Source organism: Calonectris borealis, chromosome W (genome assembly GCF_964195595.1).
Source record: "Calonectris borealis chromosome W, bCalBor7.hap1.2, whole genome shotgun sequence".
NCBI classification, from domain to species: Eukaryota; Metazoa; Chordata; class Aves; order Procellariiformes; family Procellariidae; genus Calonectris; species Calonectris borealis.
In genome coordinates, this window is record NC_134351.1 from 15942351 (window position 1) to 15958812 (window position 16462).

The window sequence follows — 16462 nt, forward strand, 5'->3', positions numbered from 1 at the left end:
CCATTTGGCTGTTTCAAGCTGCATGCCTAAAACCCACACTCAAGTGAGGAGGAGTTTCCAAAAACATCTTAATGGTTCTGGAGACTCTGGGTACAACACTGACCAAAGGTTTTTACAGTGGGGAAGCAAATAAGCGAACGTGGCACAGTCAGAGAGGGACACACACACACAAGGTAATGCAATGAGGCACGTACAAGTCCAATGGTTTCAAGGTCAATGCCACTGCACACCTGTGATTCACCAGAGTCACAGTTCTGGATGCCCAGCAGCTCAGATGCAGTGGTATGAAAATAAGGGAGAAACCACAACTATGTTTTCCAGCTGAATCAGGGAAGCCAACAGTGTAATAAGAGAAACCCTGTGTTTTCTGTGTGGTAGCCCTAGAATTGGTTGATTTGTCTGGTGCCCTTTGAACTGAAGGGTGAACACCATGTTCTTTTGGGGCCTTTGTGGTAAAATGCAAAGGGAATTTCAAGTGGAAAGTACACAAAGAATAAAGCCTCTGGATGAAAATGCCTCCGGATGTGGCAAGATGTTACTTAGCCAAGTAAAAGCACTGTGAGATCATAACTCAAGAGAAAACTAATGCGATCATATTGCAGGCATTTCAATTGAAAAATGTTCCACTTGAAAATTGTTAGACATTAATTTCTATATGCAGTATAATAAACTTTTCAATTATAAAAGGCATAAAAATGACGCTTAACTGTTACAACCAATCAGTCACTTTATTCTGAGCAGGTAGCCCTATGCCCACACTTTGGCACGCTTGCAGCAGCATCAACTAACCAACAAAGGGCCCAGAGCTAGACAAAGCGATGTAGCAACAAGCTCTCATTGGGGTTTGGAAATGGGAAGGAGCACAGCTGTTGTCCCTAGCCAGGACAAGGAAACCTGCAGGCAGACCAGGCGGTGGGGATCTCACAGCTCTGCTCAGCACCAGTTTCTCACCTCAGATAAATCAGCAAATAGTTTCTCCTAAGACTAGGAATGAAGTCCTGACCATGGTGAAATCAATACCAAAACCTCTGTTAACTGTGCTTGTGCCACTATTTTACTTGGCGCCTCCAGTGATTTACACCACTCCAGAAGAGGGTTCTGGATCAATATGTTTATTAATCTCACAAAGCAGATTACAAAGAGAGGCTGCTCAAAGTCTTAAGGGACAGCAGTGTGCATTGTATGGGGGTTATTTCATACTCATTTCATCATTTCAAACCTATTGTTGATTGTCATGTGAATATTGCATTAACTTCGGCTTTGGAAAGCTCCTAATAAACATGATTAATGAAGCTGTCAACTAATACTACACTTATTCACTTTTTTAAAACCTACACATCAATAGATTGGAAAAACCCTGGAAAATGAATAAAGGGAGAAGAGCAAGGAAAGAAAAGGAAGAGCTTTGCATCAGCCCTCTGTCATGGGGAGGGCTAGCAGCAATAATGGCAGTCTGTCTCAGGGGGTGGAAAGGCCCTTGGACAGCTATAGGTGACAGTGTAACATCCTGGGCCAGAGCATCAGTGCAAAGAACTCTTGCACCAAAGAGAGCGGAAAGGTAAGAAATTGAACTCCAAATGTAGGAAAGACCCACAGTTTCACCTTAGATTAAAAGAAGCCAAGCTCTCTACTGACAGCCTGCCTGGGAGTGATTTGTCATTTAATGACTTTCCCAAGAGAAGCAGGTCCATTAGTGACATATAAACTGTGCAGAACAAGAATACAGTGGATTTTCTGTAATACTGAATTTGAGATCTACCCAAATGCTAGACAGTAAATAAAACATCTTTGAAAAATAAGCTTCTCTGAATGATTCTTGGCACTGCACAGAAAGACACCCCTCCCAGCGAAGAGGGTGAGAGAAGTCCAACCATCAGATCAGCTCTCCCACAAGCATTTGCAGCCTACCCTGTGGATCCCTACATGCCCTCTCACAAATAAAGCTATCAGACAGAAAGAAAACACTGTGAAAAAACAAGGGCACACATAAGAAACATTAGTAAAACTCTTGGTTGGGAGGGTATACACTGCTGATAAACACAATCTCATTCTTATTTCTTAAGAATAATGGGAGGACAAAATAAAACACTTTTCTTGTAGGAATAAAGAGTCTTCATTAGCCAGGTAACAAGAAAACATGACTCTTGTCTGAGCCTCAGAATGACTGAAATCTGGTGAGTTTCATAAAATTCAGTGGGTAAGGCTGCCTTGCATCCAGGCGATGGTAGACACTTCTGCATTGATTTTGTTCAGGTGTATTTTCCTAAATTTGGTCACCTTAGAAAGCTTTCTGCAGGCAGAACCTCTCTTTGCTCAGCCCTGGTGCATGTACCATTTGCCCCAAGTCAAGGGAGAGTGGATTGAGTTTGCTGTGGTAAAGGCCATGGTTAACACTTGTCCAGGCCCATTAAAGTGATCCCACTGCAGGCTTCCATGGCGCACACACATTCTTCCACACCCTGCAACAAACTGCATCCAGCTCTCTGCCCTCTTCTACCTGCCCACTTTGTTGTCCCCTTTTTCTGCTATTAAAAATATGGTGACCTTAGACCAGATGGCATATAAGACCTTAACATCTCTTAGACAAAAAAACCCTGAAGTATCCCACTTGTGTAAATGGGCATACTTAATGTATTTATTAATTTGAAACAATAAATTTTGAGCACAAAATGACCATGCAGACTGTGGGGTTCTTTTAGAAAAAAATACTACATGAATATAGTTTAGTGGAGCTGCACTGCAACTGTCAATAATAATGGGAAATAGCCAGATTGAGAGGTGTGACTTTTGAACCGCTCACTCCAAGTATAGAAGAAAGGATCACAGGGACCCCACAACTTACCTCATATTCCTGTCTTGCGCAAAATGTTCTTCCAGCAGCAAGGGACTGGATATTTTGTCTGCACAAGCACCTTGAGGTGGCTGGTCCATGAACTGTCATCTTCTAGTCACCTCCAGTCCAAGCAAGCTCAGAAACATCTCAAGTCAAATGTCAGCACTGTCACTTTATAATTTGGCTCTGTCAGTTCAGTGACATGTGTCTTTCCAAATATAAATAAATGTTTTATAAAGTTTTGCTCTACTTAATTACATATGTACATTTATCTTGCTTATAACCAATAGCTTGCTAATACTCATGTATTGTTTGGAGAGCATTCCAGGTGGTTAGATTTTCACCCAAACATGTGAATTGAAACCTCAGGCAAAACAAGAACTGTCTCTCATACCTTTTATGGATTAACAAATAGTTCTTGCCCTGCTAAAGCCATTCTTAATTCGACTACACTGTGAGGAGCAATTAAGACTAAATGGCCACTTGCTGAGAGCTGGTGAAAGAGAAACTGCAGCTTTAGACATTGGCATTCTCCAAATAAAGTGCAATTGCCTTACTTTGGTGTTAAAGAAAGAAGCTTAATTTATTTAATGGCTTAGTATATTAAAAAGGAATGATTCAATTCACAGCAGGGAAAACGGTTTTGGAAGGGTTTTGTTTTTTGTTTTGTTTTTTTTTTTTTTGCAAAATGACTTTGTAGATTTGTTGTGGTTTAACCCTAGCCAGCAACTAAGCATCACACAGCCGCTAGCTCACTCCCCCCACCTCCGATGGGATGGGGGAGAGAACCGGGAGAGTAAAAGTGAGACAACTCGTGGGTTGAGATAAAGACAGTTTAATAATTGAAATAAAATAAAGTAAAATAGCAGTAATAATAATAATAGAATATACAAAGCAAGTGATGGACGATAAAATTGCTCACCACCTGCCGACCGATGCCCACCCAGTCCCTGAGCAGCAATCGCTGCTGCCCAGCCCTATCCTCCAGGTTATATGCTGAGCATGACATCATGTGGTATGGAATACCCCTTTGGCCAGTTTGGATCAGCTGTCCTGGCTATGCTCCCTCCCAGCTTCTTGTGAACCTGGCAGAGCATGGGAAGCTGAAAAGTCCTTGACTAGCAGGTGTCATGGTTTAACCTGGCAGACAGCCAAATACCATGCAACTGCTCGCTCACTCCCCCCACCCCACAGTGGGACAGGGAGAGAATCGGAAGGGTAAGAGTGAGAAAAACTTGTGGATTGAGATAAAGACAGTTTAATAGAACAGAAAAGGGAAAATAATAATGATAATGATAGAATATACAAAATGAGTGATGCACAATGCAATTGCTCACCACCCGCACTGACCGATAACCAAGTAGTGATGGCTACTTCCTGGATCATGCCTACCATTCATATACTGAGCATGACGTCACTGGTATAGAATACCCCATTGGCCAGCTGGGTCAACCACCCCAGCTGTGCTCCCCCCGACACACAGCTTCCCCTGCATGTGGCAGGGCATGGGAGGCTGAAAAGAGAAACCAGAAGTCTCCCTGGTGCAAGCACCACCCAGCAACAACCAAAGCATCAACGGGCCATCAACGCTCCTCTCATACCAAACCCAAAACACAGCACACCCCCCAAGCTACTGGGAAGAAAGTTAACTCTGTCCCAGCTGGAACCAGGACAGTACCTCAAGGGGATTTGATTTTGGGTGAAAATAGCCAATGAACTGAATCGTATGATGTTAATTGCTATATGATATTGTATATCATCATTTTTATGGTTGCTATCAATGGTATAGCAGTAAAAATCACCCAGATTAATGAAGAATGAACTCCGATGAAACTGAGCAAAGTGCAACGATGATAGAACTGGATGAGCGCAGCAATACTGGAATCAGACCTGGCTTCAGGATGCAACAATACAACACCACACACCATCTCTCCTGCCCTGAAAGTCTGTTTTGACAGATGGAGCCCAAAGTCATGGACTAAATGAACTCAATGGACATTTTAGAGGGATGGCCCATAGACTAAGGGAATTATATCTGTGTGTGTATATACATCAAAAGACAAGAAAGGTGGTGGTGATTAATTGGAATGTATTGGAAAATGTGAGACCTAGGCATGACGTAGATGGTATAGAATAAGGGGTGGATACCATCCTGGTTTCAGCTGGAATAGAGTTAAACTTCTTCCTAGTGCTGTGTTTTGGATTTAGTATGAGGAGAATGTTGTTAACACACTGATGTTTTCAGTTGTTGCTAAGTACTCTGCTAGTCAAGGACATTCAGCTTCCATGCTCTGCCAAGCGCACAAGAGGCTGGGAGGGAGCATAGCCGGGACAGCTGGCCCAGCTGGCTAATGGGGTGTTCCATACCATGTGACGTCATGCTCAGTATGTGAATGGTAGGCGTGATCCAGGAAGTACCGATTGCTACTTGGTTATCGGTCAGCGCAGGTGGTGAGCAATTGCATTGTGCATCACTCATTTTGTATATTCTATCATTATCATTATTATTTTCCCTTTTCTGTTCTATTAAACTGTCTTTATCTCAACCCACGAGTTTTTCTCACTCTTACCCTTCCGATTCTCTCCCCGTCCCACTATGTGTGGGGAGTGAGCGAGTGGCTGCGTGGTATTTGGCTGCCTGCTGGGTTAAACCACGACAGGGGCATTTGGACAATGCCCTTAATAACATGCTTTAACTTTTGGTCAGGCATTTGGACTATATGATCCTTGTAGATCCCTTCCATCTGAACTTTTCTTTTCTTTTCTTTTCTTTTCTTTTCTTTTCTTTTCTTTTCTTTTCTTTTCTTTTCTTTTCTTTTCTTTTCTTTTCTTTTCTTTATCTTCTTAAATAATCCTGAAGGGCCTGTTAGCCTATGGAATGTCCTCTGTCTTCAGATGTAGCCCAGTGTGAGCCATACCTGCTGCCTCTCCTCTATGGTGATTAAATTAAGTGCCACCTGTAGTGAACTGCAACCATTCTGAGACTGATTATAGGCCCTTATTTGAGAGAAAAGGTCCCACTCACTCCACCGACTGACAACAGAGGAAGGAATTTGCTGCAGTTGTAGCAAAGTATATATCCCAGAATGGTTAAACCTGAGTAGGACCACTGTCCCTCACAGTTGGCAGTCTGCTGCCTTTCGTTCATGCTAAAGTTGGGATCCTGACAGAGTTTCCCAAACAGTTTCACCTTCTACCCCCCCTCCCCAACCCCTGCTTGCATCCTCCCTGCGCTGATGCTAAGCCAGCTGTCTCACCCAGCTGCCTGCATCCCTTGGGCACTGCTGAAAAGCCAGTGCCCGGTCACCTTGTCTGTGGTTTAGCCACCACAGGCCACAGCAGGGCCATCAGCTGCTGGTGTCTCAGCTCTGCCTGAAAGAGTTTTCTCACCAGAAGCCTTCTGCAGTCCTCTCTGACCAGGAACAAATCCCCTTGTGGGTGCCAGGCTCAGCACAAACTGGCTGGACTAAGTTGCAGAAAGAGTGAGAAAGGCAGCCTTTGGTCTCAACTGCTTGGTCTAACCCCAGCTGGAAAAAAAGCTCAAGAGGATATCCATTTTTCCAGGAGGGAAGCCTATATTTATAAGGGTGGATAAAGAGCGTTCGACCAAGGTTTCGGCTGCAACCTCTATGTATGTTTCTAAACTCTGAATTACAAGACTCCCCCACTGGCTCCGACAGAAGAGCTCTGCTAGGTTTTCTAGGAAAGCCAATTGTTCTTCTGACAGATCCTTACTGAAATGAGGTTCCCGCAACTCCCATTGCTCACATCACTTCCATACAGACTTTAAAAGCCTGAATGCCTAAGGATTTGTCTAAACTAGTTTTATATCACACACCAGGAATTTTTAGTGCGAGTTTTTCTTTGAAACATTTGGAAATAGGAAACATATCAGTTCACAATGTTATCTATATGCGCATTTACATCCTTTTTACTTTCTCCGTCAATTCTCTCCCTCCACAGAGACCATGATCTGAACTCCCTTTATCCACCATTGCAGGCAGTCTCAGTATCATTAGCATAATTTCATCCCAAATTATCATCTATCTAGTGACTTAACCTGATGAGATGACACTAGCAAACATTAGTATTTCATTTTTCCATTCCCAAAAAGATATTTCTTTTCAATTTATCTACTACCTGACAAAAATATTGCTGAACACCTGCAAGAGATAAAACAACCTTAATTCAATTTCTTTTCGCAGATGCTAAGGGCCATGTTTTTCTGCCACTCATGCAGCTTATAGCTCAGACTTCTGCACAATTTAAATGAGAAGCAAGTTGTTTGACTTGGTTGTGGGAGTGGTATAAACAAATGTAGTCTGCCCTTTGCTGACATTGTGTGCCTTGGAGAGCTCAGTGCTTACCTGAGGGAGGAGGGAGCACAAGTGTCTCAAAGAAGCCAGGTATAAATCAGTAGCAATGGAGAAAGGAGCTGCTTCACTGTGCATTCCTCTGAAAGACTTGTGCATCTGAGGCAAGTCAAGGCAAAATAAAAGGAACCAAAAAGAAAGCCACTTCTGACAGTAAATGATCCACACTGGAGCTAGACTCCAAAACAGACTCTATAATCTGCTGCTCTGACTCACAGACTAGATGTAGCTAATTGGCACAGCTCTTTAATTAGCACAGAGCTGCCATCTCCGCAGACGGTGGGGGAGGATGCACAACATGCCAGCATGGAGCACAGCACATGTTGAGCACCCGACCAAGTGATGGGCAGGGTGAGGAGCCCTCTCCTCCCATAACGATGCCCTGGCTTAGCAAGCAGCAGGTTGCTCTCTGCTAAAGAGCAACGCTGAAGGCCAAAGAGGGGAAACTATGAAAGCTATGCAGCTTCTTTAACATGCAGAGGGTCGAGCAGCTGAGCAGCCAACATGCTGCTCTCTAGGCCGTACCCTAAGGAGGTTTTCCCTGGAGGGCTGAGAACAGGAAAGTTGTCATGCAAGTGGTTGCTCAGACTTAATACCCCTTAATACAAAGGGAAGAGGCTGATGCTTCACTTAATGTGTTTTCATGTACATTCCCATTTGCATTCAGTGGTGCAAACCATGCACGCCCTGGGACGGGTCAGTATTTTCACCTCTGGCCCACAGAGTTCATTGGCGCTTCAATATTGCCATATGCAAACAGTTTCTCTGACCACAGACCAAACATCTTTGACTAAAGGTTTTTACTAAACAATTCATCAAGTAGTGAGCAACCTCTCCCAAGAAAAACATAACGTGATATAGATAAGGCAGCAATTGTTTCCTAGCTACCAAAGGAGCCTTAAGCAGGCAAATCAGCAATTTTTCTTTTTTGAGTTTTTAGGCTGAGGAGAAATTTCCTGAAAAGAATCCATCCTTTCTTTGCAGAATACTTCTGAGGTTACATTTGCAGAAGCAATTATGTATCTCAATATGTTCTGTTGTCCAAAGGGATCCATCCAAAGTGTCTTCTGTCACCCTCCCTTTTCATGCTCGCTACTCAGCCTGCAGCTACTGAAGCTAAAGGGTCTCCTGATACTTATGGCAATGCATAAGGATGCAGAACAATGACGCTCCTGGTGTGACGGGGCCTCAGTCTGAGCCCAGTCATGCCATGGAAAAGCCAGTGGGATAACTCTAGTCTAGTTAGGTTATCCCAGGTGTCTCTTCCTCTTAGGAACAAGACACAGACACACACATAACACATATCTCACAGGCCAAATTCTGTTCTCTGTTACCAGTATCAAACTGGAATAACTTCAGTTAAGCCATCCTTTGACATTTATTCTGGACAGATGTTGCTGCATGAGAATAGAATTTGGCCCTTAATATAATGTATACTTTTATAGAGAGGATGATAGATGTCAAAAATGTAAATTTATTTGCTGAAAAGAGAGCTGCACTGTCCTTGAAGATGCTAGGAAGACCCTAGGAAAGCTTCAGGTTAAGATAAAGTTTAAAATGAGATGAGACCACCTCCCTCCTCCTGGGAAGAGTGACTATGTATAATTACAGTTCCATGACCGTGTTAGGCCCAAATAATTTCCAATATTTGCAAGTCTATGTGCCATCAGTGTAAGGAGACTTTTATAAATTTTGTAACTTGTCCTGGCATTTCTAAGATGAGACATACAGTTATGCTTCACCAGCCTTTATCCAGAAGAGCTAATGCTACTAAGTTAACAATATGGCTCTAAGTTTTTCATTAATTTTCCAATGCACCTTGCCTTAGCAGGCAATGTAGATATGAAGTTCAAAATTTGCATGGAAAGGAAAAGCCTGTTAGGAAGTTAGCAATTAATGACATAGAGCAACACAGCTAGCACCAAGTTTTTAGGGCTGTAACATAATTACTGTAATTATGTGAACTGTCTACAAATATATATATGCACAGACAGATCCCAATGGATTGAGTTGATGGGTTTTTTTTTAACTTTGGAAGATTCTTGGCTGAAAAACTCCTCTCTCTCTTCCTGCAGTCCTATACATGCATATACCTCCCAGGCCTATATGTGTCATCCCATTTATGTCATTGAGGCTACCCATGTGCGTAGGGATGGAAGAGTGTTTGTGTGAGGATCTGTGCAAATGCAACCCAAGCAAGCAGACTTGGTTTTGTTTCTAATTCCTCATACCCATAGCCTGGAAGGGTAGATACTGATAAAAGGACCTGCAGCTGCATGAGGGGATGCATGAGAAAATTCAGCAGTTTTCCATAATTTGAACAGCTTGGGATCCTCTCCCTTATCTTGAAGGGTTCAGGTGACTCTGACCAGACCCTGAGAAGGGATAACAAGGCTCGGGGGCATAGGAAGGTCCTGGTTAGTGATAGGCTCCTTCAGAACCAGCGCCAGGTCAGGCTGTTTCAGCATTTCCCCAGTACTCGCTTTCTAGCTGGGAACCAGTGTTCAGATGTGTTTCTTCATAGCCTTTTGAAATGTTCACTGTGCTCCCACACCCTAGACCATATGGTACTTATTAAGCTGTTTTTGTAATAAATATACAGTCTGAGTTATGTCAGTCATACAACAATGTGTCTCAATTTTGACATCAGCAATGTGTCTCAATTTTGACATCAGCAATGTGTCTCAATTTTGACATCAGCAGAGTTACCTGGCATAAAACCAGTGTGATGCAAGGGAGAATAATATCTTTTTCACTGGCATATTGTTGAGGATTGTGCAGATTGTTTCAGCCTGATGATAATAAGATGGCAAAACTACAGACATAATTCCTTGCTTGTCTGAGAATGGTAAAAAATGTAGATTGTCTAGGGAAAATCTATTTCACATAGATTAAAATAAAAAAATCTCTTTTGGGTCCATTACATCTTCCTTGTTAATGTTTTATAGTTTTTGTTATGCATTTTAAAAAATTTTACATCTCGGGGTGGGCTAACTCTACAAATGTCACTTCCTGGATGGGCTTGTCCTTATGCAATTAGAAATAAAGCACAGAACATCCAGAAGAGATGGGACTGCTGCACAGAACAAAATCTCCTTCTTTACTCTAATTTTTCCCCCCCAAATTCTGTTTCACACAGAAGATATTTAAACTATGGAATCAAATTAGAGTTAATCAGCTGGAGCATTTTGTAATTAATAAGAAGGTCATATCCCATGTGGAATGGTGGAATTTTACAATCCATCACCAAGCCTGTGGCTTTTTCACCAGTTTATCTGGGTCAAACTCTGTTTTCTATGGGAGCAGGGTAAGTGAAGAATAAATCCATTCAAACAGAGTTACTCCATATTTATATGGAGGTAATAGCAAATTTACTTCAGAAATAGGTACAGAGCCTTTGTTTCAAGTAGCAGATGAAGAGTCTAGACAAGTCTAGCGCTGTGAAAGCCCGTTACGAAGCACTGTGGAGGGGCTTGACCCTGCTGCTCAGGCTGGGTCCCCTCTGAATACTCCTGCTGGCATCACTGCGTCATTACTGTGTCATTACTTCTGCTGGCCTCCTGCTCTGCAGCAGCAACAGGAGGTGAGGACATGGCAACTCCCTTTGCTAAAACAAAGTCCCTCTAAAGCCCTAGGAAGAAACAAGAAGAAAAGAGGAGCTTCCCTTGCTCCAAGTTTCCCATGCGAGCTGTACTGAGGGTCTCACTTCTCTCCCAGTGTCTGTGGAGAATTATATCTCATTTGCTCACTCTCTCAGAGGTTCCTCCTTCAACCCTGTTTTCTCCTCTTTTTAGCTCTCCTGAGTGGGTATGAAGAGTGATATATCTGCTGGTGGTGATAAAAAGCAACATTGCTGCTGGCTTCCCTAAAGTGGAGCCCTGCCAATGTTGATCACTGTTACAGAGACTAACCTATCTCAGCTGTCCACAGAAATCTGAAATCTTCCTTGGGGTTTTAGCCATGCTACGGACAATCAGTCCAAAGATGCTGAGCCCTTGAAGTTTCCTCAGACACTGCTACAATTCTTGACCTGACAAGCAACCCTGGGATTTAACTGCAGTCTTGGAGAGCCTAATGCTGCGTACTCTCTCCCAGATGCTTCCAAGGGACTTGCAGAGGCAGTAATCACATATCCCACAGCTTTTGTAAAGGAACAACAAAGAAGCTCAGATGATGGGAGCGAAAAATATTTGAGAAGGGATTCAAAAGCCTTTGAAAAATCTTAAGGCAGAACCCATCTGGTAAATCTCCAGACCATTGAGTATTAAATTGGCATGCACTTTGTTTATCCTTTTACCTTGCATTGTACAGACCACCTTTTTCTGGATGTGTACAGAGGAAAACCACCCCACCACTTTGCAGTGATTCTCTTCTGGTTGTTTGTTGGGTTTTGACTAGTTTCTAAGCAGAAATAAATCAGTGGAGCTATTTTGCAATGTTTATTTTTAAACATTCTGTTCTTGTATGTAGAGCAGTTGGGAATTACAGTATATTGGCATTACTTAAATGCTGTCTTCACACTTCTCCCAAGACTGGTGTTGTCCGAAAAGCGGATTCGTGCCCGGCGTGCAAGCAACCAATTCCACACGCTCAGGAGAGATATTGTTTTATTCCGGCCTGGGTGCTCGGTGGACTTGCCACAAATCAAGCACCCCTGGTCTAGTCACCTTTCTGTTTATATCCATGCTTCTCATACATATTTTAAATTTCTCTTTTACATATTCATTACATTTCCGAGAACTAATTATAATATTACATCATCTTAAACACATGCGCACTAAAGCCTTTAGGGTCTCCTTGGGGGTCTCGGGTGGTCTCTGGTGGTTGGCAGGGTAGTGAACTCTTCATGAACTTATTTCCTCTTTACCTTATAGGGTCGCAATTTGTCCCTGAGCCATGCTTGGACCACGTTTGTTTATAGTTTCCAAAGTTATTCTTCACTAGAGCCTAACAATGCTTCCAGGATACACGATTTAGACTAGTTACAATTCTACACACCTGCAAACACAACACCTGCTAGTTACCTAACTTCTAAGCAACAAGTCTTCATTGTTTAGAATTACAGAAGCGAGCAGTAGAATTACAGAAGCGAGCAGTATGGAATAGTAGATACCGTACCTACTACATCAATTCCCCCTTTGAGACTTATGATGTTGAGCATCATGAGTCTCACATCATTTACTTATAAGCATTTGGTCTACAAAAAGACACACATTAAATCATACATCAAATTATTATAACTAAGATCAGTATTGCAAAGAAGAACAATTGTCTAAGCCAATTTAAATTTGGAATTTCTATCTTATTTTGGCAATAGAAATTGGGATTCAGCTTTACTGATCGTCATAATTAATATCAACAGGCTTTATATTTTCTACTCCTAAACTTACAATTTCTAAATTAATTTGGTTTTTTTTTCTAACAATAAATATTTTAAATATCACAAATAATTTAACAACATCTCTGATAACTCATCAAGTACGCCTTAAATTTAATTTCAATGGTCCCTTAGGTATAGGTGTCCACAGTTTAGGATATATTTTTTTTTTATTCTGGTGTAACATTTTTCTCCTATTACATGTATTTGTTTAGATCTTCTTGTTAGATTAACATCATAAGGTTTACCATACAAAATTTCAAATAGACTTACTTCTTCTTTAGCTCTAGGGGTCACCCTAATTCTCAACAAGGCAAGTGGTAAGGCTTCGATCCACTTCAATTGAGCTTCCTGACATATTTTAGAAATTTGTCTTTTCAATGTTTGATTCATCCTTTCCACCTGCCCACTAGATTGAGGTCTCCAAGGGGTATGGAGATCCCACTTAATCCCTAATGTCTTACTCATGTTTTTAACAACCTCTGCTACAAAATGTGGACCTTTGTCTGAGGATATTCCTAAAGGGACTCTAAACCTTGGAATTATTTCTTTTAACAAATGTTTCAGAACCTCTTTTGCCTTGTTGGTTCGACACAGGAAAGCTTCCGGCCATCCAGAGAAGGTATCTACCAATACCAATAGATATCAGTATTGGTTACATCGCGGTAACTCTGAAAAATCTATTTGCCAATACTCACCGGGAGTTATGCCTCTCTTTACCTCTCCAGGAGGGGGTCGGATTTGTATTTTCGGATTGTTCCTAAGACAAATCTCACATTTATTACTCACACTTTTAGCAATCAATAACATTTTAGTTCCTATCGCATATCGTTTTACTGATTCCACCATTGCCTCTACTCCCATATGTGTTTCAGCATGGGTTTTGACCATTAATTTCTTCATAATTTCAGGCGTTACTATACATTGTCCATGTGAAGTTATCCACCATCCTTGATCATTCTTCTTACAATGTAATAACATAGCTAATTTATTTTCTTTCTCATTATAATTTGGGGATTCCACCTGAATTTCTTTTGAAGGAATTAAAACATAAATCATAGTATTTAATGCTACACATTTAGCAGCCTCATCTGCTTTCTGATTTCCTTGTATTACTTTTGAGTCCCCTTTTTGATGAGCCTTACAATGAATCACCGCAACTTCTTTAGGTTTCTGTACTGCTTCCAACAAATTCAAAATCTCTGTTCCATATTTTATAGGGGTACCGCTAGCAGATAAAAGTCCTCGCTCCTTCCATATTGCTCCATGAGCATGCACAACTCCAAAAGCATATTTAGAATCTGTATAGATGTTGACTCTTTTACCTTTAGCCAAATTTAAGGCTTTTGTCAGGGCTATAATTTCTGCCTTCTGGGCGGATGTATTTGGAGGTAATGCTTTTACTTCTCGATCTTCGGTTAAAGTTACCACGGCATAGCCAGCCCTCCTTTCTCCTTTTACAACAAAGCTGCTTCCATCAGTAAATAATTCTTCATCCGGAGTTTGGAGAGGGACATCTTTCAGATCTGGCCTGCTGGCATATACCTGTTCAATGCCTTGTAAACAATCATGGCTAAGATCACTCTCTTTTTCACTTGGCATTAAAGAGGCAGGATTTGAAATTGTACTCACTTTCAAAATGATGTTGTCTTGTTCCACTAACAAAGCCTGATATTGAAACAAACGACTAGGGGTAAGCCAATGATGTCCTTTTTGTTCCAGTACTGCAAGTACCGCATGCGGGACGTGAACCGTTATTTTCTGTCCCAATGTCAATTTTCTAGCTTCTTGAATGATGAGAACCGTTGCCGCAACTGCCCACAAGCAGCTAGGCCATCCTGAGCTTACTTTATCTAATTGTATGGAAAAGTAAGCCACTGGTCTTTTCCAGTCTCCCAAAAGTTGAGTCAAAACCCCCATAGCTACATGTCTCTTCTCATGAACAAATAGCTCAAAGGGTTTGGTCAGATTTGGAAGTCCTAAAGCCGGAGCTTTCATTAAAGTCTGTTTAATGTCATCAAAACTTTTTCGGCACTCTGGAGTCCATTCTAACAATTCTTCAGGGCCTTTGGTTGCCTCATACAATGGTTTTGCCATCAAACCATAATTTGGAATCCAAAGGCGACACCATCCAGCCATTCCTAGAAATCCTCTCAACTCTCTTTGGGATTGAGGGGGTGCCATCCTGCAAATGGCTTCTTTTCTATCATTTCCCAATCTTCGCTGTCCTTGGGAAATCTCAAACCCCAAATAAATTACAGTTTGTTTTGCAATTTGTGCTTTCTTTTCTGACACCCTATACCCGGCCATTCCCAAAAAGTTTAGGAGCCTAACAGTCTTTTCTTTGCAGATCTCAGTAGTATCTGCTCCCAATAGGATGTCATCAACATACTGAAGGAGGGTGATTTGATTTTCCTTACTGGACCACTGTTCCAGTTCCTTATTCAGAGCTGCTCCAAAGATGGTTGGGCTATTTTTAAAGCCTTGTGGCAGCATGGTCCAGCAGAGCTGAGTCCTCCTCCCAGTCGACGGATCTTCCCATTCAAAAGCAAAAATCTTTTGACTGTTTTCTTCCAGAGGTATACAAAAGAAAGCATCTTTCAAATCTATAACAGAGAAATATGCATTTGATTCAATGATAGTTGTTAGCAGCGTATATGGATTAGGGACTACTGGATGAATGTCCACCACTAACTGGTTTATTGCTCTTAGATCTTGAACCAGCCTATATCCTTGGTTATGTGGCTTTTTTTTTTTTTTTTTCCCCACTGGAAGGATAGGAGTATTATAATCAGATTGACATTCTCTTAAAAGTCCGTATTTAAGAAAGTTATTTATTATTGGTTCCAAACCCTTTCTGGCTTCTATACTAATAGGGTATTGTTTCTTTCTTACCGGTCGAACTCCTGTTTTCAATTCAACTTTTACCGGTTCCACATTTTTCGCTCTTCCTGGTTTCTCCGTTGCCCAGACAAAAGGGTAAACTGCATCTTTAATCTCTTCTGGAATTTCTTCAGATTCATCTGTGTTTGTCTGTAATAAATAAACTTGGGCTTGCCAGGCATTAGCTTCAGGAAAATGAACTTGGATTCTTCCTTTTTTAAAGTTAATTTGTGCTCCCAATTTATTCAATAAATCCCGTCCTAAGAGAGGCATGGTGCATTCCGGTATATATAAAAATTCATGCATCAATGGTTTTCCTCCAATTTTACATTTTAAAGGTTTCAAAAAAGGCCTTATCTCTTTCTTTCCCGTGACCCCAACAATAGATACATTAAATTTACTCATTGGTCCTTTACATGTATTTATAACAGAATATTTCGCTCCAGTATCTACTAAAAAATCGACTACTTCATCTCCCAGCTTTACTGGAACCAGGGGCTCAGCTGGGAAAATATCATTTTCTACCCCCGGTCCCCATCATTCAGAATTTCCTCCCATCATAAGTAAGTCAGCTTCAGGTGGTATCTGCTGTGACTGAGTCACGACTGCTTCTTTGTTCTCTGGACACTCACTCTTCCAGTGTCCCTGTTTCTTACATACAGCACATTGATTAAATCCTAATGGGGTATATTGTTTAAACATATCTCTACCTCCTCTACCTTTTCCTCTCAAATACCCTCTACCTCTACCTCTCACATATCTTCTACCTATTCCTCCTGCTGATCCTTGGGCATTTACAAAAGCAGCTGCTAGAATAGCAGCTTTTTGTTTCCTGTCTTTTATTTTTTCTTTTTCCTGATTTTTCTTTTCCTCCTCTTCCCTATTATTATACACCTTATAAGCAATTTCAATTAACTGTGATATAGTCATTCCTGTAATCCCATCCACTTTCTGCAATTTCTTTTGAATATCTGGAGCAGCTTGCCCTACAAACAA